The sequence below is a fragment of the Ornithorhynchus anatinus genome, chromosome 19 (genome assembly GCF_004115215.2).
Source record: "Ornithorhynchus anatinus isolate Pmale09 chromosome 19, mOrnAna1.pri.v4, whole genome shotgun sequence".
NCBI lineage: Eukaryota > Metazoa > Chordata > Mammalia > Monotremata > Ornithorhynchidae > Ornithorhynchus > Ornithorhynchus anatinus.
Genome location: NC_041746.1, coordinates 20527058 through 20548985, shown reverse-complemented (window position 1 = coordinate 20548985; position 21928 = coordinate 20527058). Strand labels below are relative to the sequence as shown.

General features: G+C 47.3%; 1 long non-coding RNA gene across 1 annotated transcript; it reads right to left on the bottom strand.

Moving 5' to 3' along the window:
- Positions 1–597: 597 nt before the first annotated feature.
- LOC120639003 lies at positions 598–16920 on the bottom strand. Its single transcript, XR_005661086.1, has 2 exons — positions 16798–16920; positions 598–851 (listed from the first exon to the last, which is right to left on the bottom strand). It is a non-coding gene; the product is annotated as an uncharacterized LOC120639003 (long non-coding RNA).
- Between the last annotated feature and the right edge of the window lie 5008 nt (positions 16921–21928).

The window sequence follows — 21928 nt, the reverse complement described above, 5'->3', positions numbered from 1 at the left end:
TTTGGTATTTGTTAAGTGCTTCCTAAGTGCCACACACTGTACTGAGCACTGAGTTGGATACAAGTTAATTAGGCTGGACACAGCTTGTGTCCCACATGGGGTTTACAGTCTTAATTCCCATTTACAGAAGAGGTAAATGAGGCACAGAAAACTTTAAGTGACTTACTTGAAGTCATACAGCAGACAAGTGACAAAGCTTTAACAAACTAAAGCAGAGAAGCAGCATGCTATAGTAGATAGAACACAGACTGGGAATCAGACGGTCATGGGTTTTAATCCCGGTTTTGCCACTTGTCGGCTGTGTGACCTTGGGCAAGTTACTTCACCTCTCTGTGCCTCAGTTACCCATCTGTACAGTGGAGATTGAGACTGTGAGCCCCACATGGTACAGGGACTGTATCCAATTCGATTTGCTTATATCCACCCCAACGCTTAGTACAGTACCTGGCACAGAGTAAGTGCTTAACAACTACCTTTATTATTATTTTTTAACAACTACTTTAATAATAAAAATATTATTATTAATAAATACCATTTGTTAGCCCAAAGCCCAGCAGACCCACCCCAACTCAGAACAGAAAAAGGCTGAGCACATGGTTCAAGCAAGCAAGACTTTATTACCAAACAAAGCCTACCGGTAGACTGCCTGTCCTGGGGCACAGCCCACTCTCCTATTGCATAACTTCTCCCCATCTCTAGGTTTCTCCATCAAAAGAATGGACTTATTTGGATTTGTCTGGCTGAGCTTCCTCCATCTGTCTGTCAGTGGGTTGAGGTCCTGGGATTCTTCTCTCTTGTCTTTTATCATGTCCTTCCAGGCTAGGGTGGGTTCCTCTCCACAAAGACCTGATCTGGAAACAGGAAGAAGCATTGTTCTAATATATACATTAATCCCTGTCACTCCCAGAATTTCACTCCCAATAGTATTCACTTGTTTATAATCAAAGAGCATGCCCAAGTGATCTGTGTAAAACCAACCTACGATTTTGGACAGTAGCTATCAAGGAGGAAGATGCGGAATTTGGTAGTCCTCCAAAACTCAGCAGCCAGCTCTTAGAGTGTTGCACTAGCCAACTGAACCATAGAGGCTTCCTATGTCTTTTAAGAGTTCCAAATCTCAGTCACGAGGTGGTGGCAACAAACTACTGGGGCAATCCTGGGATGCTCCCAAAGATCACCTACCCCATTTGTGAATCTCCATGGACACCAGAGTCCTGATCCTAGGAACTGTATGTCTGACTAGAAACTTCCCAAACTTACCAACACCATTTTGCCTTTCCAGCACAGTTTCTAGAACTCAATATAATATTTTCTTACTGCCCCAGTATCCACAATCTCCTAGTCCTCCCTGAAACTTCCCATACATCCCTAACCCCTCAAGGCAGGAGATTTACTGTGTTCTCAGAGGGAAGAGATGCTCCCCAAATCTCAAAAAGGTAACAGTCATTTCTTCCATAATAGACCTGCCCATCATATGACCTCAATGACATCAGTCCAACACCACCAGACACAGAGTGGAGGCAGAGCAGTAGCAAAGCTGTGGGTAGTCTTGACAGCTGGGGCCAGGAGACCTTTTCTCTACAGGGGAATAGGTCTCAGGAGGACACTATCCATGACCAAGTGACATATCCTAATATGACTCCCCTCTCTCTCCCCTCTCCATGCCTCACCCCGTGGTTTGTTCATTCATTAATTCATTCATTCAATCATATTTACTGAGTGCTTACTGTGTACAGAGTACTGTACTAAGTGCTTGAATGTACAATTAGGGAACAGATAGAGACAATCCCTACCTAAAAATGGGCTCACAGTCAAAAAGGGGGAGACAGACAGCAAAACAAAACAAGTAGTCAGACATGAATACTACCAAAGTAAATAGAATCATAGATATATACACATTATTAATTAAATTAATAGAGTAACAAATAATATATACAAATGTACACAAGTGTTGTGGGGAGGGGAAGGGGGTAGAGCAGAGAGAAGGAGTAAGGGCATTGGGGAGGGAAAAAGGGGAAGAGGAAAAGAAAGGGCTCAGTCTGGGCAGGTCTCCTGGAGGAGTGAGCTCTCAGTAGGGCTTTGAAGAGGGGAAGAGAGTTACTTTGGCAGATGGGGGGAGGGAGGGCATTAAAGGTCAATAGGGTGTGGGCCAGGGGTCAACGGTGGGACAGGTGAGAATAAGGCACCGTGAGGAGGTTAGCGGCAGAGGAGCGGAGTGTATGGGATGGGCTGTAGAAGGAGAGATGGGAGGAGAAGTAGGAGAGGGCAAGGTGATGGAAAGCTTTGAAGCCAAGTGTGAGGAGTTTTTGTTTCATATGAAGGTTGATAGGCAACCACTGGAGGTTTTTGAGGAGGGGAGTGATGTGCCCAGAACGTTTCTGTAGAAAGAAAATCCAGGCAGCAGAGTTAAGCATAGACTGAAATGGGGAGAGACAGATGGATAGGAGATGCAATAATGACTGATGCAATAATCCAGTCGGGATAGTATGAAGGATTGTACCAGCAAGGTAGCAGTTTGGATGGAGAAGAAAGGGTGGATATTGGCGATGTTGTGAAAGTGAGACAGGCAGGTTTTAGTGATGGATTGGATGTGTGGGGTGAAAGAGCAGAGTCAGGAAGGACACCAAGGTTACAGGCTCGTGAGACGGGAAGGATGGTAGCGCCATCCACATTGATGGGAAAGTCAGGGAGAGGACAGGTTTTGTGTGGGAAGATAAGGAGCTCAGTCTTGGACATGTTGAGTTTTAAGTGGTGGGCAGATATCCAGGTGGAGATGTCCTGAAGGCAGGAGGAGATACGAGTCTGGAGGGAGGGAGAGAGAACAGGAGAGGAGAAGTAGATTTGGATGTCATCTGCATAGAGATGATAATTGAAGCTGTAGGAGTGAATGAGTTCACCAAGGGAGTGAATATAGATGGAGAACAGAAGGGGACCAAGAACTGACCCTTGAGGAACCCCTATAGTTAGGGGATGGGAGGGGGAGGAGGAGTCCACGAAGGAGACCAAGAATGAATGGCCAGAGAGATAAGAGGAGAACCAGGAGAGGATGCAGTCCATGAAGCCAAGGTGAGATAAAGTGTGAAGGAGAAGGGGATGGTCGACAGTATCAAAGGCAGCTGAGAGGTCATGGAGGATTAGGATAGAGTAGGAGCCATTGGATTTGGCAAGAAGGAGGTTACTGGTGACCTTTGAGAGGGCAGCTTTGGTAGAGTGGAGGGGAAGGAAGCCAGATTGGAGCAGGTCCAGGAGAGAGTTGGAGGAGAGGAATTCGAGGCAGTTCTAGGAGTTTGGAAAGGAAGGGTAAGAGGGAGATAGGGCAATAACTGGAGGAGGCAGTGGAGTCAAGTAAGGGGTTTTTTTTAGGATAGGAGAGATGTGGGCATGTTTGAAGACAGAGGGGAAGAAGCTGCTGTAGAGTGAGCTGTTGAAGATGGAGGTTAAGGAGGGGAGGAGGGAAGGGGTGAGCGTTTTTATAAAATGAGAGGGAATAGGTTCCGAAGCACACGTGGAGGAGGTAGCACTTGAGAGGAGGGAGGAGATCTCCTCTGAAGATACTGATGGGAAGGATGGGAAACTAGAAGAGGGGGTCGAGAGTGGGAGGGGGATGGAGAAGAGGGAGGGGTAACTTTGGGGAGCTCAGACCTGATGGTGTTAATTTTCCCAGTGAAGTAGGTCGCCAGATTGTTAGAGGTGAGGGATGGAGGAGGTGGAGGAACAGGGGGCCTAAGGAGGGAGTTAAATGTCCAGAACAGTTGGTGGGGGTGATGGGCATGGGTGTCAATGAGGGAAGAAAAAGAGTTTTGCCTGGCAGAGAAGAGGGCAGAGTTAAGGCAGCAGCATGGCTCAGTGGAAAGAGCACAGGCTTTGGAGTCAGAGGTCATGAGTTCGAATCCCAGCTCTGCCACTTGTCAGCTGTGTGACTGTGGGCAAGTCACTTCACTTCTCTGTGCCTCAGTTCCCTCATCTGTAAAATGGGGATGAAGACTATGAGCCCCACGTGGGGCAACCTGATTCCCCTGTGTCTACCCCAGCGCTTAGAACAGTGCTCGGCATATAGTAAGTGCTTAACAAATACCAACATTATTATTATTATTAAGGCAGGAAAGGATAAATTAAAGTGAACAAGGTAGGCTTGGTGCTTAGACTTTCACCAGCAGCATTCAGCAGCTCGAGCATAAGAGCGCAGGAGGTGGACAGGGAAGAGGTTTGGCACAGAGTCTCCCTTGTGTCCCCAGTCAGAGTGACAGCCCTAATGTGTTGCAGGGACATAGTCTTGTGCCATCTCCCAAACAAAGCTGAACTGCTTCTACGCCTGAAATATTTCCTCTTCTCTCTAAATCTGAGCATCTACCTCAGCATGGGAATGCCACTGCCCGGGGATTCAGCTGAAAACAGATATCTGGGCTCTGCATTTTCAGCCTAATTTTGGTCACTTCCCATATTTCTAAAACAGGCCCAGACCCTAACGAAACCATAGTTATCCTCAGCATTGGAGCCAGATTTGCCCTTCACCAGATGTGTATGATATTCTCATGCATAGTTCTTGCACAGGTCTCTCCTCAAATTATTACACTATTAAGACTCCTTTGGAAGGTAAAGAAGTTTCACTCATCCATTAAGTAGTATTTATTAAGCATCTACTCTATGCTCAGCACTGAAATAAGCTCTGGGGAAAAGTATAAGGATGCTAATGCATATATGCTTCCTAACCAACAGGGGTGCCCACAATCTGAAAAAATAGGGACCAGAGAGATTTGTGATGGGTACACACTGATAAAAAGGTTCTGAGCATTACTGTTAAAATCAGGGTTTTTGGGCTGCATGCTACTAAGGCAGTGCCAGTCTAAAGGGGCACAACTTGCTCAGATTCAAGCGTTGTTATAAGTGCGGGTGCTGTTGCAGCCTCTTCCTGTCCTGAAACGAAGGACCAGGACTTGAATCCCAGGATGGTGGCGAGGGGAAGATGGTATCTACTTCACATATGCCAGTGCTAATTGGAGGAGAAGCTGCTGGAGCTGCATGGCTATCACTGTGGCTGCCTCTTCTGTCCGTTCTGATGCAGCAGGATGGGTTTTGAGCCCTAAACTGGCCAAGTGGGCAGAGTGCCATCTCTTCCAGGCAGCCCAAACATCAGGTGGAAGGAGAGATGGTACCACAGCAGGGACTGGGCCGAGCTGAGGGGATTTTCCTCTCATTTAGGAAAATCCAGAACTTAGAGAACCAGGGATGATTGCTGAGTAACACAAGGGGACTGATCATAGCAAAGCCATTGACCACAAACATGTTTGCACTCAATAGGACAAAGTCATTTCTCAAAGAGGTGCCCAGGAACAAGAAAAGGACAAAGTCTGCACAATAGAAAGCAATAAAGAAGCTCACCAGCAGCAAAATAGTTTGAGTGGCCCTTCTCTCTGGTGAACTTTTTGGGGAGAGGTGGGAGCTGTGAAGATGCAGGGTTTGCTGACTGTGTCGGTAGAGGAGAAGGACCATGTAGCCACTAGAGCAGCTCATGAGCCCCAGGGTGAAGATGTCACGGACAGATTTGAATGTGAGAAACAGCCAGAGGAGGGAACTGCTGAGGGGCACAGTGGAACAGTAGTTATCACTGAATCTTCTTTCCCAGGTGGTCCCATTGGGTGCTAAACACATTTGGAGGAGAAGGCTGGTCTCTGTCAACAAGTTGAGGATCCAAAAGAAGGTACAGGCTGGAAGGACACACTTTGGAGCAAGAGGCTTGAGCTGGGCCCAGACGGAGCTGCTGGGGCTCATGGTGATGGCCTGGACCACACTGAGGAGGCAGGTGGTGCAGATGGAGAGGTTTCGGGTGATGCGGTACATGTAGGCGAATATCTTGCAGCCGACATTAGTCTGGATGAAGTTCAGTCCCAGAGCCGACGTGGTGACAGTGACCACCCTAATGAGGAGCATCATGATGTGGACCAGGGACAGGTGAGCAATGATCAGGTCTGTGGGCTTAGGTTTTTGGCCCAGGAGGAATATAGAGGCATGGAGGATAAGGAGAAGAGCGTTCCCTATAATTGCCACTCCTGTCTGGAAGAGGAAGCATATGCCCCGCACCTTGTCATGGAAGTCCATTCCAATCATTACCCTCAGATGAAGAGCTATGGATAGAATTGGATAGCGTCAGAAGGAAACAGAACACGAAGGGGAGCAGGAGGAATGAAACATTGTATTGTGGTCATTCGACCAAAGAGTTATTCCTGATATCCAAAGGTTAGCTGTAGCCAACAATCAAGAGTACTATTGAATGACGACTAGGCATAGAACACTGTACTAAACACTAGGATGTATTAGGCACTAGGAAGAGAATACAATAGAAGTAAAGGCCACAATCCCAGTGGTCTCTATGACATGGATTTGCAGTCAACCTATGAAAATTGACTTTTCATCATGTGCACATCTCAGCCCTGGATTCTACTTGGGAAGAGGTAAGAATCATTCCTCTCTTTGTTGTCACAAAGGGGAGAATGGAAATTCATTCATTCATTCAATCAATCATATTTAATGAGCACTTACTGTGTGCAAAGCACTGTACTAAGCACTTGGGAAAGTAAAATATAACAATAGACACATTCTCTGCCACAATGAGCTTACAGTCTAGAGGAGGAGAGACATTAATGTAAATAAATGAATTACAGATATGTACATAAGTGCTGTGGGACTGGGAGCTGGGAATGAATTAAAGGAACAAGTCAGGGCAATGCAGAAGGAAGTGGGAGAAGAGGAAAGTGGTCTGAATGTTTCTGTAGGAAAATGATCCAGGTAGCAGAGTGAACTATGGACTACAGTGGGGAGAGACAGGCATCAGGGAGCTCAGCAAGAAGTCTGATATAGTAATCAAGTTGGGCTAGATAAGTGCTTGGATTAACGTGGTAGGAGTCTGAATGGAGAGGAAGGAGTGGATTTTAGCAATGTTTTGAAGGTGGAAGGAAGAAGAATTAGTGATGGATTGAATATGTGGGTTGAATGAGAGAGATTAAGGATAGGGCTAAGTTTACATGCTTCTGAGACAGGAAGAATGGTGGTGCCATCTACAGTGATGGGAAAGTGAGGGGAGGACTGAGTTTGGGTGGAAGATAAGAAGGGTTTTTTTTTCTAGAGATATTAAGCTTGAGGTGACAGAAGAACATCCAAATAAAGATACCTTGAATGCAGGAGGAAATGGGAGACTGCAGAAGAGAGAAATATCAGAGCTGAAGATGTAGACTTGGGAATCATCTGCCTAGAGGTAGTAGTTGAAGCCATGTGAGTGAATGAGTTCTCCAAGGGAGTGGGTGTAAATGGAGAATAGAAGGCACCCCAAAATTCAACCTTGAGGGACCCACAGTTAGGGGGTGAGAGCCAGAGGAGGAGCCCGTGAAAGAGAGTGAGAATGAGTAGCCAAAGAGATAGGAGGAAAACCAGGAGAGGACAGTGTCAGTGAAGCCGAGTATGGACATTGCTTCCTGGAGAAGGGCTTGGTCAACAGTGTCAAAGACAGCTGAGAGTTTGAGGGGGATTAGGAGGGAGGAGAGGCTGCTGGATTTGGCAAGAAGGAGCTCATTGGTAAACTTTGACAGGGCAGTTTCTGTGGAGTGAAGGGGATGAAAGCCAGATTGGAAGGGGGCAAGGAGAGAATTGGAGGGGTGGAATGAGAGACAGCAGTTGTAGACAGCTTACTTAAGGACTTTGGAGAGGAACGGCAGGAGGGAGATAGGTAAATAACCGGAGGGAGTAGTGTGGTCAAGAGAGGGTTTTAAATGCTGGCTCTGCCATCTGTCAGGTATGTGAATTTGGGCAAGTCATTTAACTTCTCTGTGCCTCAGTTACTTCATCTGTAATATGGATATCTATAAATGGAGATGAGCCCCACGTGGGACAACCTGATAGTCTTGTATTTACTCCAGTGCTTAGAACAGTGTTTGACACATAGTAAGTGCTTAACGAACACCATCTTTTTTTTTTAGGATGGGGAAATATGGACATGTTTGAAAGCAATGAGAAAGAGGCCATTGTAGAGATGATAATTGAAAATGGCAGTTAGGGAGGAAAGAACAGAGTGGGCAAGCATTTTGATAAGGTGTGTAGGAATGAGATTGGATGCACAGGTGGGAGGATGGATTATGAGAAAAGGGAGGAGATTAACTCTGGAGATAATGCTGAGAAAGATGGGAGAGTTGAAGAAGGAGCAGGATGGGGAAGGGACTGGGGATGGACAGGCAAGATTTTAGGTAGATAACGCCTGATAGTGTCAATTTTCTTAATATAGTAGGTGACCAGGTCATTGGGGGCAAGGGATGGGGAAGGCGGGGAGCAAGAGATTTGAGGAGGGAGTTAAACTTAACAATAATAATAATAATAATAATAATAATGATAATAATAATCATGGTATTTCTAAAGTGCTTACTATGTGCCAAGCATTGTTCTAAGCACTGAGGTAGATACAACTTAGGTTGGACACAGTCCCTGTCCCACATGGGGCTCACAGTCTTAATCCCCATTTTACCTATAACTGAAGCCCAGAGAAGTTAAGTTACTTGATCCGAGATCACACAGCAGACACGTAGTGGAGCTAGGATTAGAATCTAGGTTCCCAGGCCCATGTTCTATCCACTAAACCAGGCTGTTTTTCTGGAAGAACTGGCAAGGACAATGGGCATAGGTGTCAATAAGGATGGAGAAATAATTCTTCTCAGCACAGGAGAGGGCAGAGTTAAAGCACACAAGGATAAACTCGAAGTGGACACAGCTGTTGGGTGTCTAAATTTCTACCAGCACCACTCTGTGCCTTGGGCAAAGGAGTGAAGGAGGCAGACTGTGGAGGTGATTCAGAGCTGTGGGCTAGGGATACAAGATCAACAAAGAGATAGGGGAGAGAGTGAGTTAAGTAGAGAGGGTGGTGGTGAGGGTATCAATTTGGTCATCAAGGGAAGGAAGTTTGGGTTAACTAGGTGTAGTGGATAGAGCATGGGCCTGGGAGTCAGAAAGTCATAATAATAATAATAATGTTGGTATTTGTTAAGTGCTTACTATGTGCCGAGCACTCTTCTAAGCACTGGGTTAGACACAGGGGAATCAGGTTGTCCCATGTGGGGCTCACAGTCTTAATCCCCATTTTACAGACGAGGGAACTGAGGCACAGAGAAGTTAAGTGACTTGCCCACAGTCACACAGCTGACAAGTGGCAGAGCTGGGATTCGAACTCATGAGCCCTGACTCCAAAGCCCGTGCTCTTTCCACTGCACCACGCTGCTTCTCTAATTAAAGGGCATTGTGTCCCCCTGCTCAGGCCCGGGGACATTGTGCTCCCCAACCGCCCCCCCCCCCCCGCCGACTCCGCCTGAAGCGGCCATTTTGGGAAGCCCTCACTCCCTCTTCCCCCTTGAGGTGATTCATCTCCCCTGCTGCCGCCCCGGGTGACGATGTCCTTGTTCTCACCGTGTTACCTTACCTGAGCCGCCGCCTATGGCCACAACCCCCCCCACGCCCCCCCGGACAACCTCAGGGCCCCCACCGCCGCCTCAGGGACATTTGGTCATGAGCTCTGGGACTTTCTCGGCCTCCAGCCGCTTGACTTTGAGTCTGATTGGGTCGGGTCGGGTTGACCCCCGACCCTAGTCATCGCCTGCTTATTAACACTATTGTATTGTATCATACTGTACCATGTTGCTATATTACCGATTTCACTTGTTATTGTTTATTGTCGTCAGTTCTGCCACCCACCTCTCTGGCCTCACCAGCCGCCTGACTTTGAGTTTGATCAGGTCGGCCCTTAATCAAGCCTACCCCCAACCCTGGTCATCGCCCGCTTATTAACACTACTGTATTGTATCATACTGTATCATGTTGCTATATTACCGATTTCGTTTGTTACTGTTTATTGTTGTCAGTGCTGTCACCCACCTCTCTGGCCTCGCCATGTCCCTCCTCCCGCCCCTTCCTATCCTCCCCTTCCCCTTCCCCTCTCTCGCTCAGCTCTTTCCCACTCTCTCCTCTGCCTCCTCCCCCCCTCCTCTCCCCCGCCCTAGAACCCCACTTTACCAGCGCTACCCCTCTTCCCCCTCCCCCACTCTCCCCCCCACCAAACCCCCTCCTCACCCCCTCCCCCCTTCTCTCTTCCCCACCCACGCCCCATCCCAGTCCTCCTGTCCCATCGCTACCCCTCATCCCCCTCTCCCCGTCCAGAGCCCCGCCACCTCCTTCCCATCCAAACCCTCCCCTCCCCCCCGCTACCCCCCCTACCCCTAGCACCTACAGCTACTTTCAAGTGTGGCCTCCGGAACCCCCGCTCCATTACAGGTAAACTACCTTTCATCCATGACCTTTTCTTTTCCCGCTCTCTCCTCCTCTTCGCCCTTTCGGAAACGTGGCTCACTCCCGAAGACACGGTCTCCGCCGCTGCTCTCTCCAGCGGAGGCTTCTCCTTCTCCCACTCCCCCAGACTCACCGGTAAGAGAGGAGGCGTCGGCTTCCTCCTCTCACCCCGTTGCCGCTTCCACACTATCCCTCCTCCCCCCTCCCTCTCCTTCCCCTCCTTCGAAGCCCATATCGTTCACCTCTACCACCCCCTCCAGATACTTGTCGCTGTCATCTACCGCCCTCCTGGTCCCACCTCCGACTTCTTCAACCACCTAGACCCCTTTCTCACCTTCCTTCTCTCCTTCTCTCTGCCCACTCTGATCCTTGGAGACTTCAACATCCATATGGATGTACCCGATGACTCCTCTGCCTCCCGCCTGCTATCCCTCCCCGACTCTGCCGACCTCCTGCTCCACCTTACCACGCCTCTCACCGACTCGGTCACACCCTCGATCTCGTCATCTCCTACCGCTGCACCATCTCCTCCCTCACCAACTCTGAAATCCCTCTCTCTGACCATAACCTTCTCACCTGCCTCATCTCTCACACTCCTCCCCCTGGAAATCTTTGCTACTGCCCCACAGAGACCTCCGCTCTCTCGATCCCATCCGTCTTTACAAAAGCATCTCTCCTCACCTTGCCGCCCTGTCCTCACTTCCCACTCTCAATGATCAGGTCTCCGCTCTCAACTCCACCCTCTCTACTCATCTCGACTCTCTCGCCCCCCTTTCCCTCCGCCGCTCTTGCTCCACTAACCCACAGCCCTGGATCACCTCCTCTGTCCGCCTCCTACGCTCCTATGCTCGAGCTGCCGAGCGCTGCTGGCGAAAGTCCAAGCACCAAGCCGATCTCACACACTTCAAATTGATCCTTTCCTGCCTTAACTCTGCCCTCTCCTCCTCCAGGCAAAACTTCTTCTCCTCCCTCATCGACACCCATGCCCGTCACCCTCGCCAATTTTTCCGGACCTTAAACTCTCTCCTTAAGGCCCCTGTTCCTCCCCCTCCCCCATCTCTCACCCGCAATGATCTGGCCACCTATTTCATCACAAAAATCAACTCAATCAGGTCTGAGCTCCCCAAAGTCACCCCTCCGCCTCTCCCCTCCCCCCCCCCCACCAACCCTCTCCCCTACTTTTCCATCCTTCCCTGCAGTATCCTCAGAGGAGATCTCCTCCCTCCTCGCAAGTGCCACCCCCTCCACCTGCGCCTCGGACCCCATTCCCTCTCACCTTATTAAAAACATCGCCCCCGCCCTCCTCCCTTCCTTAACTTCTATTTTTAACCACTCAATCTCCAATGGCTCCTTCCCCTCTGCCTTCAAGCATGCGCACGTCTCCCCCATCCTAAAAAAAACCCGCTCTCGACCCCACTTCCCCTTCCAGTTATCACCCTATCTCCCTACTACCCTTCCTTTCCAAAATCCTAGAACGAGTCGTCTACAATTGATGCTTAGAATTCCTTAACTCCCATTCTCTCCTGGACCCCCTCCAATCTGGCTTCCGTCCCCTCCACTCTACCAAGACTGCTCTCTCTAAGGTCACCCGTGACCTCCTTCTTGCCAAATCCAATGGCTCCTACTCCATTCTAATCCTCCTTGACCTCTCTGCTGCCTTTGACACTGTCGACCATCCCCTCCTCCTCCAAACCTTATCTCACCTTGGCTTCACGGACTCCGTCCTCTCCTGGTTCTCCTCTTATTTCTCTGGCCGGTCATTCTCGGTCTCCTTCACGGGCGCTCCTCCCCCTCCCATCCTTTAACTGTTGGAGTTCCTCAAGGGTCAGTTCTTGGCCCTCTTCTGTTCTCCATCTACACTCACTCCCTCGGTGAACTCATCCGCTCTCACGGCTTTGACTACCATCTCTACACAGATGACACCCAGATCTACATCTCTGCCCCGTCCTCTCCCCCTCCCTTCAGGCTCGCATCTCCTCCTGCCTCTGGGATGTCTCCACCTGGATGTCGGCCCGCCACCTAAAACTCACCATGAGCAAGACTGAGCTCCTCGTCTTCCCTCCCAAGCCCGGTCCTCTCCCAGACTTCCCTATCACTGTGGATGGCACGACCATCCTTCCCGTCTCTCGGGCCCGTGATCTCAGTGTCATCCTTGACTCATCTCTCTCGTTCACCCCACACATCTTATCCGTTACCGAGACCTGCCGGTTTCACCTTTACAATATTGCCAAGATCCGCCCTTTCCTCTCCACCCAAACGGCCACCTTACTGCTACGGGCTCTTGTTATATCCCGGTTAGACTACTGTGTCAGCCTTCTCTCTGACCTCCCTGCCTCCTCTCTCGCCCCGCTCCAGTCTATTCTTCACTCGGCTGCCTGGCTCATCTTTTTGCAGAAACGATCTGGGCATGTCACTCCCCTTCTTAAACACCTCCAGTGGTTGCCTATCAACCTCTGCTCCAAACAAAAACTCCTCACTCTAGGCTTCAAGGCTCTACATCACCTTGCCCCTTCCTACCTCTCCTCCCTTCTCTCTTTCTACCGCCCACCCCGCACGCTCTGCTCCTCTGCTGCCCACCTCCTCACCGTCCCTCGGTCTCGCCTATCCCACCGTCGACCCCTGGGCCATGTCCTCCCGCGGTCCTGGAACGCCCTCCCTCCTCACCTCTGCCAAACTGATTCTCTTCCCCTCTTCAAAACCCTACTTAAAACTCACCTCCTCCGAGAGGCCTTCCCAGACTGAGCTCCTCTTCTCCCTCTACTCCCTCTACCGCCCCTCTTCACCTCTCCGCAGCTTAACCCTCTTTTCCTCCCATCTCCCTCTGCTCCTCCCCCTCTACCTTCCCATCCCCTCAGCACTGTACTCGTCTGCTCAACTGTATATATTTTCATTACCCTATTTATTTTGTTAATGAAATGTACATCGCCTCGATTTTATTTAGTTGCCATTGCTTTTACGAGATGTTCTTCCCCTTGACTCTATTTATTGCCATTGTTCTTGTCTGTCTGTGTCCCCCGATTAGACTGTAAGCCCCTCAAATGGCAGGGACTGTCTCTATCTGTGGCCGACTTGTTCATTCCAAGAGCTTAATACAGTGCTTTGCAGATAGTAAGCGCTCAATAAATACTATTGAATGAATGAATACTTTCCAAGTGCTTAGTACAGTGCTCTGCACACAGTAAGTGCTCAATAAATACTATTGAATGAACGAATGAATGGAGGGATTTCAGACTTGGTGAGGGTAGAGACTGTGCAGTGGCTAGAGATGATGATATCGAGGGTGTGTCCAAAGTCGTGAGTGGGTGATGTGGGTTGGAGCAGCAGGTCAGTGGAGTTGAGGAGTGATAGAAGGCGGCAGCAAAAGGGTCATCAGGATCATCTATGTGGATATTGAAGTCCCCAAGGATCAATGTAGGCATGAGGAAAGAGAGAAGAAATGTGAGAAAGGGATCGAAGTGGTTAAATAAATTGGAGGTGGGACCCAGGGGGCAGCGGTAGATGACCGTTACTAGAATCTGGAGTGGGTGGTAGAGGCAGATAATCCGGGCTTTAAAGGAAAGGAAAGGGATGGGGGAGGCAGAATCATGTGAAATTGGCTTTGTGGCACGAGAAGGAAGCCAACACCTCTTCCTTTCCAAATGAGTCTAGGTGAGTGGGAAAAGATGAGGCAAGTTCTGAGCTGTGCTTAGCGAGAAGTTAAAATGTCTCTCTGAAGTCAAGTGTAGCTACACAACTGAAATAAGTGAAGCTTCATTAAGGGAGAAACTATAAAAAAAAAAAGATCAGCCTATTCAAACCCAAATTTCTGCCCTGAGTTGTGGTCTACACAAATGCTAATATGTGGCTGGATTTATGGAAAGCCATGGGAGTGACCCTTCAAAAACTTCTTGGAAAAAATCATTCTTGGGAACTGCTACACAGAACCAAAGACACACTCATAAAGAAATGCAAACATATCCCATCTGAAGATTTATAAAGGCATACTCACAAAGAAAGAGAGAAAGGACACACTTTGGCTTAGAAAACTCTCAACAGATCCTCAGGTGTGACAACCTGCACCTATTTAGATCCATTCTGGGACCCCTTCTATTCTCAATCTACACCCACTCCCTTGGAATACTCATTAAGGAAGCAGCATGGCCCAGTGGATAGAGCATGGGTCTGGGAGTCAGAAGTATCTGGATTCTAATCCTGGCTCTGCCACTTGTCTGCTATGTGACCTTAGACAAGTCACTTCACTTCTCTGTGTCTCAGTTACCTCATCTGTAAAATGGGGATTAAGACTGTGAGCCCCATTTGGGACAGGGACTGTGTCCAACTGAATGAACGTGTATCTACTCCAGCACTTAGAACATCACTTGACATATAGTAAGCCCTTAACAAATGCCATTATCATCATCATTTCCTTTCATGACTTCAATTACCATCCCTAAGTGGATGATTCGCAAATCTACATCTCCAGCCCTTTATTTTCTCCTTTTCTGCAGCCTTGTATTTCCTCCTGCCTTCAAGACATCTCTACTGGGATTTCCTGCCAACACATCATATTTAACATGTCCAAAAGAGACCTCCTCATAATACCACCCAAACCCTGTTCTCCCCCAAGACTTTCCCATCACTACAGACAGTATCACCATCGTCCCTGTCTCTCAAGCCCATAAGCTTGGCTTTGTCCCCAACTCATCTCTTTCATTCATTACACATATTCAATCTGCCACCAAATCATGTTAGTACAAACTTTATAACAACACTAAAATCTATCCTTTCCTCTATATAAAAACTATTACCATGTTAATCTAAGCTTTGGATATTGCATCAGCCTCTTTGCTGAACTTCCTGCATCCTGCCTCTCCCCATTTCAATTCATACTTCACTCTGTTGCCTGGATCATTTGCTATAAAACCGATCAATCCACATTTCCCACTCCTCAAAAAACTCCAGTGTTTACCTATCCACCACCACATCAAACAGAAAGAGAGTGACTTTAAATCTCCCAATCACTTTGCCCCCTCCTATCTTACCTCTTGACTTCCTACTACAACCCAGCCCACCCCCCAATGCGAACCTAGTGAATCTCATCTATCTTGCTGCCAACCCCTTGCCCATGCCCTGCCTCTGGCCTGAAACTCCCTCCCTCTTCATAATCAACAGACGATCACTCTCCCACTTCTTTCACATGATGGCATTCTTACCTTTGCTTTTCATGGTAGCATTTCCCCCTTCCCCCTCTGAGGCAGCAGTGGGACCCAGAGAGAGGGAAGCTGGACTAGCTTTTCTGAAAGGGCAGCAAGCCAGTGATACATGGCTGTTACCTCTACAGTCTTAGAGAGCTTTCCCACAGGAAGAGGCCAGAGCTAGACAGAAGGGCCACTCTCAAAGGGGCAATCCATTGAAACAAGCAGCAATCTCAGGTTTAGTGGTCTCACAGGGCCACTAACATGAAGCAACCTCTCTTTCTAGGCCCCATACTTCCTGTACTTGGGACAGTCCACTGCACCAAGTGGGTGTTAAACCCATTCTGCTAATACCAAGGGTGGAGAGAATCAACCCCCAAGCCTGAAGACTCTGAGGAGATATAGGGAGAGGTCACTTGGTTTGTAGAGTAGGACTGGAAGTTAGGGAATCTGGGGACTAATCCCAGCTCTGCTGCTGGTCTTCTCTTTCACCTTTGGCATCACTAAACTTCTCTGAGCCTTATTGCCTCCTTCCCAGACCCCCAAGGGCTGTGAAAAGTGAAGTATCCAACAACGGCCCCCAGCAATGAATGACATAAGAAAGATCACTTTGAATAATGCCACAGTGACCCATCCTCACCCTCCAGGATTTAGGAAAATGTGGAAGGAATGGGACTACAGAATAAGAGCTGCACTTTCACCCCAGCACCAGATGAAAAGCAGGTGCCTTCCCCTGCCTGGGTGTCCTCAGCCTCTGCTTTGCCTGGAGGTGAGGAAACTGTGACAGAGTTGGTAGTTAGAGCCATTTTTATAGTTCTTGGGGAACACTGGTGGATCAAGCTCCTGAAGCAGTGGGAAGTGGGTTTCTGGGAAAATATGGGGTGGGATAGGATAAAGTACCTGGGCTAATGTCTCTATCGTGTTTTTCATTGGTTCCATGAGTACTTTTTGTTTCTACTGGAATTCAGGTTTCTTCCATCCTAATTTCTTTCCAGTCTTATCTGGTTCCTTTCAGACACCATAGATGGTGAAGTGAGAGTTAATTTTAATTTAACTCTTAGTTAAATTAAAAGTTAATCTTAATTTTAATTAAGAGTTAACCTTAATTTTCCAAAACTGGGGCACTCAGAGAAGTGGTTCTGGTACTCGGCAAAAGTCCAGCTCACACCTTCTCTGTTGGGGAATACAAAATAAAATCATTTTACACAATAATAATAAACAAGTAAAACCTTTAGAATAAATTATAAATAATTTGTTATATATATACACATATATATACATATATATATGAATAAAGAATTAATCAGACCTTTGTTTTGTGTGTTGACCTCATTAGCCTGCCTGTCAAAACTGCAGCTTTCAGGAGCTGACATGAACAACAAGGCAGTACCCATCTTGAGGGAAATCTCCTGGAATAGCAGGCCTACTCCTTCCAAATTTCCACTACTGCATCTCCATGGCTAGACAGACTCCCCAATAACAATCAATTCACTGACCAACCAATCACCTGCCTCAAGGATTCACCTACTAACCAATGACAGATGGAAAAAGCAACAGACTGAATGTGACCTGTTCAGACTCTTCAGACCTGCAACTCCCTCAAGATTGCTGAATCTTGAATAAAGTTCTCTAAGGTCTCAGGCTAAAATTGTCCCATTACGGAATATTTTTAGGATCATTTACTCATTCTAGCACCCTGAGGCCTGGGCTCTAGGTCTGCCCTCTGCCTCCTGGAGGAGGCTTTTTATTTCCCAGATCTGAGTCTGAGGCAGAAGAGACACTCACCAGGCTTGGCTCTGCTGTTAGGATGGAGGGAAGATCCAGAGCTGACAGTGCCTGGAAGATTGACCAGGGCAGGAGTTATAGGGAGATACTTCATGAACTCATCTTCCCTGGGGTGTCAATTATCTTATCACCAACTGGAGCCTAACACTGCAGGGAGTGGGAGAGCTGGATGACGGAATCACCAGTAAAGGGAAGCAACAGATGATTTGGTGAAAAAACAACACTCTGGGAGCAGGTGGACCACAACCATTTTCTGAGATTGGAGCAACTCCAGATCCAACTCTGCCAGACATAAACTTTCCACAACAGTGGGTTGTGGAAATGTGGTGCATGATTGGAATGTCAAGGAGCACTACAGCAAAAAAAATAAAAAAGGGGGGTGATATCTCTTTACTTAAGGGTGTCACATGTTGGACAGTGTTGGGAAAGGTGTGGTCATGGGTTGGACAGCCTTGCTTCTGGAGGTTTATGCCAGTTCACTGGGCTTTTGTGTCCCTCATATACTGCCTCCACCCACTCCCCCACCTCCCTGACCTGTGCCACTGGTGGTGCAAAAGTGCTCAGGTAATTGGTAGGAGGATGTAGCTTTGGGGATGAGAAACTTCCACCTTTGTTTCCCTCTTCAGCTGTCTTCTAAGCTACTCCATGACTCCCTGAGTCAAGTATAAGGCCATGTCTGAAGCTACCATGATTTGGTTTATTTCATATTTGGGCCTGGGGAAGATGGGATGCTGGAAGAACTAGAAAGGTAAAGACACATAAATTGAGGAGAAGGGGGTGGGGGTGGGTGTCCCCTTCCAAGCAGGGTATAGTCACCTCCACCCATTTATACCACCTTATCATTTATGCTCTGACAAACTTCAATCACATTTTTGTGCTTATCCATTTGTCTGCTATACTACTGAAACACTTCTTTCTCCTCTCTGCAAATTACTTTGGGTCTCCCCACAACTGGATTGATAGATCTCTGTGGGTAGGGATCATGTCTTCTTCATCCTTTGTATTCTCCCAAATGCTTACTACAGTTCTCTGCGCATTGTAGATGCTCAATAAATACTATGGATCGACAGCTGAGTACTGCTGAAAGAACAGCTAGTGTGGCTGCCACCAAAGCCAGTCAAGTAGACCTTTTACGAGGGGTTAGAGCATTTACAATGCATGAAGGTTCCAGGTAAACCCAAATTGGTGATGGAAAGTATCCTCATTGCTATCACTCCCAAGAGAGGTGTAATGTAAATAATATAGAAATATAGCTCACTTCAAGTCAGACACACTTAATCCCACTCCCTTCCAAGAAGTCTCAGCACAGTCCAGGTACCAAGCATGGGTCACTTACATGAGAGGGATTTTAATACATCCGTTCAGTTTCATAAACCCACCCCTAGCTGAGAGAGTCAACTTCCCTTGGCCATCCCATAATGCTCCCAGACAGCTTAGATCACACCAGTCTTCCGTGCCTTTATTGAATCTGTTGCTAGACAATCACTGACCTCCCGGCTTTTCTGGTCAATGGGACCTGAGCAAATGTTTTCTGAGAGAGCATCCAACAGGCTATGTGTTTGATTGTTTAGCCAAGTCCCCTCATAATGCATTTTGCCTCCCGGAGTAACCCGACACTTTACTGAGTAGGTCAAAGTCCCTACACAAGGACCCCCTTTCCACATACCCTAGCCTGTTGCTCCAGGCTTACGGTTTTTCACAGATGGGCTACTATAGGCAGACCCAGTATCAATTAATAATTCCTGATCCTGGTTTTCACTTACTATCCTCCCAGCTACCCAGGGTCTGCCAGTGCAGTCCAGTTTCTTTCCGGAAATAGAAATTAAGGAATTAGGCTGTAGCCTGGCATAGCTACATTGTTTTCCTCCCTTCTGACAGTTTTCACAGATATGTCCCACAGTCCACATTTGTACAGTGTCACATGCAAATCATTTTTGCTTAAAACTGTGAGACCCACGTGGGACAACCTGATCACCATGTATCTACCCCAGCGCTTAGAATAGTGCTCTGCACATAGTAAGCGCTTAACAAATACCAACATTATTATTTTTCAGTCCTTGCAAAATTATGTGCCCCGTGTGCCCTCTGTGGGGAAATCCAATCCCCAGGTCTCATAACAGGTCTCATAATTATAACAGATCTCCTTTCCTCATGGTGACCACAGAGCAGGACATTGGTTCGCTTATGGTGTTTGAGTCAGCTCTCACCGTCCACCTGACGCTCTCTCAGGATCTCTTGATTGTAACTTGGCAAGTTTGGTTTTTGTACTCCTTAACTCATGCAACTAGGTTTGTATCTCCGGTGTACTCCTCAAGATTTCAATCACTGGTCTCTTTTCTGCCATCTTATTTCTCCATCAAGCCGCTGCCTTAACCAGGTAACCTTGTAACTGCTTAGCTGTTAAGTCTCCACTTGGCATCTCCAATTCCCTCTTGAATTCAGCATCAATAAGACTGCCCCATGCTTCCATGAGGAATTGCCCTCAGTCTGGAACATAGACGGTGTCCAACCTAATTAGCTTGTATCTGGCACATAAGCATTTAACAAACACCATAAAATACTAAACAATATTAACTCCTGAGATTAGTTATGAGGCTAGTGTTAGGGTGGAGCTTGATAGTGTTGTTTTCTAATCCTCTGGGGAGTAATGAAAAAGCAGAGGCAAGAGGAAATAGATTAATGAGAGTGTAAACTTGGCATTACCCTCAACTCATCTCTCATTCTACCTGCAAATGCATATGTAATCAAATCATGTTGAGTTTACCTTCACAACATCTCCAGAATCTGGCCCTTCCTCTCAACCAAAATTGCTATCACACTAATCCAAACTTTTATCATATTCTGCTTTGACTATTGCATCAGCCTCCTTACTCACCTCCCTGACTTCTATCTCCTTATTCCAGTCCATACTTCATTATCCTGCCTGGATCATTTTTCTAAAAAAAGAACGCTATTTATCCATGTCTTCCTACTTTTCAAAAACTTCCAGTGGTTGCCCATCCACCTCCATATCAAACAGAAACTCCTTTACCATTGGCTTTAAGGCATTCAATCATCTCTCCCCTGGTGTAGTGGATAGAGCATGGGCCTGGGAGTCAGAAGGTCATGGGTGCTAATCCCCACTCTGCCACTTGTCTGCTGTGTGTCCTTGGGAAGGTCACTTCACTTCTCTGTGCCTTGGTTCCTTCATCTATTAAATGGGGATTGAAACTGTGAGCCCCACACGGGACAGGGACTGTGTCTAACCCAAATTGCTGTACCCACTCCAGAGCTTAGTACAGTGCATGGCACATAGTAAGCGCTTAACAAATACCATAATTATTATTAATTATTTTACCTTACCTCATTGATTTCCTACTACAACCAAACACACAAACTTTGCTCCACTAACTCCAACTTATTCACTGCACTTCAAACCCATCTATCTTGCCCACTTTCTCCCTCTGGCCTGGAACTCTCTCTCTCCATAACTGTCAGACTAACAAATACTAACAAATACCAACATTATTACTACCACTCTCCCCCACCTCAAAGCCTCCTTGAAATCACATCTCTTCCAAAAGGCCTTCCCTGACTAAGCCCTTACTGTCTTTACTCAACCCCTATTCTGCATCACCACTATGCTTGAGTCTGTTCCCCTTGATATTCACCTTACCCTTAGCACCATAACATGTATGTACATATCGTCATACTCTCGTATTTCCCCTATCTGTAATACATTTTAGTGTCTGTCTCCCCTTCTAGACTGGAAGCTCCTTGTGTGCAGTGATTACATCTAACAACTCTTCTAAGTATTTAGTACAGTGCTCTGCACACAGTTAGTGGTCAATAAATACTACTGATTGGGTGAATAATAATGAAGCACTACATGGCAAACAATTACACATAATGAGGCCCTGACCTATGTCAGTGATTAGCTATTTGTGATTGCCTTTGTGATTGGTAAAACTCATGGACATACCTTTCGAGTACTGACCATTAGACATATTGAGACCTTGCCCTGGGACATTGGTTAGCTGTCCTTGATTGTCTTTGTGATTACTCATCTTCACAGAAGGACTTCTGGTTCTGCCTGCTGCCAACAACCATCCTCAGTCAACAACGCACTGAAGACACTACAAGAGAACCCTACAAGAGAAACCCCCAGACTGTCCCGGAATCATTACTTATCCAAAATCAAGGTGCAATATGAAGAGGTTTTTAGCAATGCAGTTAACTGGACCCAAGTATTCTTGGTCAGCCCAAGCTTGTGTACAGACACAGGGATTCCAGCCTGTAGAGTGTAGGTTAACCCTGGTCCCCAAGGCTCCCTTTGGACCTCCCCCAACATCCCACTCTCCTTTCTTGCTCTGCCCCTAAAGGTGTATTAACCCCTGTCTGATGATACTTCTTGTGTGATCCAAGGCATTTCTGCATACTCTGGAGGGTGTCTGAATACTTTAGAGATATATCTGACCAAAGATAACTTGTAGAGTGAGCGGGTATGCCATCACTTTCCCCTGCCCCAACATGGATAGATTCTGCTCAGTTCTTTCAGTTTAGTCTGCTATCGTGCCCAGAGAGATGTAAGATAGAGACAGTAGTTTGCTCTAAGTCAGGCACCTTTAATCCCACTCCCTCCCAAGAAGGTTCGACCTGTGGTAATCACCCCAAGT